We start from the raw sequence: 3,052 nt of genomic DNA on the forward strand, positions 1-3,052 counted from the left end.
GACGCGCCCATCAAGCGCTGCCCCAAGTGCAAGGTCTACATCGAGCGGGACGAAGGGTGCGCCCAGATGATGTGTAAGAACTGCAAACACGCCTTCTGCTGGTACTGCCTCGAGTCTCTGGACGTGAGTACAGCCTTGAGCTTGGCTTTGAGGTTCAGACTTGCAGTGGGAAACACCCTAGCCATTTCCTAAAGAGCTTAGAGAATGTGCCTGGGAAACAGAAATAACATTATTAGATGTTTTTCTGTGCTTATGAAAGTATGAACTCATCAAGTGCAGTGGTACCAGAAGGAGTTCTGGGGAGCAGAAGGTCAGCTCAGGCTTAGGATTCAGCTCAGGTGGATGGGGTCTTAGGATCTTAGGTTTTGTCTGTGGGGACCGTCTTGGCTCAGTCTGCTGTAACAGAACACCAGAGAGTGGGAGCTGAAAAACAGGCATTTATTCCTCGCAGCTCTGGAAGAATAAATGGTAGCCCAAGATTAGGGTGCCAGCAGATTTGGTTCTTGGCATTTGACCCCAGGGCCAAGAGAGACAAGAGAACCCTCCTCTTGGTTTACAGATGGCCACCTTCTCACTATGTCCTCTATGTCCCCACATGGCAGAGAGAGAAATTGGTGTCTCCCCCTCATTGTATAAGGACACTAATCCCATCATGGGGTACCTACCCATCTCCTGACCTCATGGGAACCTAACCACCTCCCAAAAACCCCACTTCAGATATCATCACAGGGGGCCTGGGGGATTCGGCTTCAACATATATGAATCTGGGGGGATGTAAACATGTAGTGCACACAGCAGGGGCTGTTAGTGGAATAGGAAGGATAAACAGAGGCAGGGGCCAGACAGGGAAACGGAATGGTGGGGGCACAGTTACTTTGGTCAGCTTCTGTCACCTTCAGGGCAGAAAAACACACACTCTGAGCCATCTGACAGAATGGAAGTTCCCAGCCCCATATGACCACCTTCTCGCAAGCATGCCCTGTGCTGAGTGTTTCCCAAACGCTCTGTACCCCAGTGTCTCTGCATGTGCTAAGTTCCTGCGGGGAGCAAAGCACCTGTTTTTTTCTGGAGCTTTAAGGCCAGATGTGAAGGACACTTCTTTTCGGTTCCACATTTTCCTTCTTCACCCATATTAGGAGAAAGGGCATCTTGCCAAAGTGATGACATTCTGACTTTAGTTTTAGAAGAGTTTATTTGTACATGGGCTTTTTTTTTTTTTTTTTAAGATTTATTTATTTGAGAGAAAGTGTGCATGCGGTGGGGAAGGGCAAAGGGAGAGGGAGAAAGAATCTTAAGCAGACTCCATGCTCAGTGCGGACCTGACACCGGGCTCCACCTCATGACCCTGAGATCATGACCTGAGCCAAAACCTAGAGTCAGATGCTTAACTAATTGTGCCACCCAGGTGCCCCTGTACATAGGTTTTTAAAACTCTGTTAAGTAGCAGAAATAATCTGTTAAAATCATTGTGGTTAGTGACTGTCAAAGCAAATCAAGTCATGTGTCCTATGTATTTATATATATCTGTCTTATACAGCAAGGACCACTGTGTCCACCTCTTCCAAAAATAGTATTAAGCCATTAAGATCTAACTAAAATAAAGGAGGGTTGCCACAGATCCCTGCTTTACCTTGTCAGGAGTTCGGTTGTCCAGCTTGCCCCTGCTTCCCTACCTCTGTGACATCAAAGCATTGGTCGGGGGAAGTGTCCCTCCCGGGGGCCACATCAGAGCAGTCAGCTTAGCTCCTGAGGCCGAGAAGGGCCAACTTCTCAGGGCTGCCAAGCTGAAGGAGGAAGGGTCCCTAACAGTGGGCTAAGTTGAAAGTTTGCCTGTTGTCCTCAGGATGGGCCTACAGATTGTCAGGAAGAAAGTAAGTGCCTATTTGAGATGGAATCTTAAAGAAGGTAATAGGTCGTAACTTAAAGGTCACCTTTTTAAAATATTAGATAGATTGTTTCTCTTGGGGTTTTTTTTTTTTTTTTTTTGAGAAGTCTGTTGTTCCTTTATTAACTATAAATTACTAAATGTACAGTAAAACCATGTGTAGCTGAACAAATCGTGGGAAGATATTACCCTTTTGCCATCCTGGAGGTTTCACTTTCTTATCCAAGGCAAGTTTAATAAATCAGTTTGGCAAGATTAATCTTCTTTAGCTTAGATCCAAACAAGTGTGTTCTGTGACCTTGTATGGTGGTAAGAGATGTTTAGAAGGATGTCTCAAGCACTACAAAGTCCTTAGGGCCTTAAAGTTTTCATATACGTGCACTACATATGTATACAATATATGTATGAAATTATATTATATATATATGTATAGTCTTTGTCTATATTTTATATATATAGTTTTGTATTTTACCATGTTCCAATTTTAGGGGGAAAACTGATTTTTAAATTAGGTTGTATCATCTAGTATCTGGTCTGCAGTTTGCCACTCCTTATAGCTTTTCCTGAAGGGGAACAGAAGGGAAATGTCAGTTTTATTCTGTGTTATCCAGTCTCCTTGAAGAGTTTTGGGGGAAAGTATTGGAAACAGGCTGACAGAAGGTATAGTTTCTGCGGTGATCACTGCCCTGTTTGATGAAGCTACAGGAATGGGAGTTGTCTTCATGGAACACAAGGCTGTTGACCCTGCTCTGGTCCCTGGAGAAACATCCTGTCTGTCTGTCTGTCTGAGTTCTGAAGCCCGGCCATCCCGACTCTGCGTGAACTAAGGACGTGGGCACCACCCTGCCCTTTTCCACCTTGAAAGTCATCATCCTCCTGGCCACGCGTTTCCTGTTTGTCTTTGTAAACGAGGAGCTGCTGAAAAAGGACCCTGTGGCCTTAGAAAGCAGATTCTCAAGGGGGAAGTTAATCCAGGACGATCACCGTGATTTAAGACAAGTGCCCGAACACCTGGCTGGAGGCCTGCCGGGCTTCTAAGACAGGAATGCACGTCACTTGTCTTTCTCTTGCACGTCTGTACTCGGCAAGGAGTTCTAGATCCTGTGAGGCTGCTTCCTTCCATCATGCGCCTTATTCCCCCGTCTGCACTGGGCCTGGATCCTCACG

At 45.8% G+C, this 3,052-nt stretch overlaps 1 long non-coding RNA gene across 1 annotated transcript; it reads left to right on the forward strand.

Annotated features, from left to right (window-relative positions):
- Window positions 1-6: 6 nt before the first annotated feature.
- On the forward strand, window positions 7-2,677 carry LOC145718453 (uncharacterized). The gene is made up of 2 exons (XR_014141818.1): window positions 7-123; window positions 2,497-2,677. It is a non-coding gene; the product is annotated as an uncharacterized LOC145718453 (long non-coding RNA).
- Window positions 2,678-3,052: the final 375 nt, after the last annotated feature.

This window comes from Leptonychotes weddellii, unplaced genomic scaffold, assembly GCF_054177405.1.
Source record: "Leptonychotes weddellii isolate Sample4059 unplaced genomic scaffold, ASM5417740v2 HiC_scaffold_15904, whole genome shotgun sequence".
Taxonomy (NCBI): domain Eukaryota; kingdom Metazoa; phylum Chordata; class Mammalia; order Carnivora; family Phocidae; genus Leptonychotes; species Leptonychotes weddellii.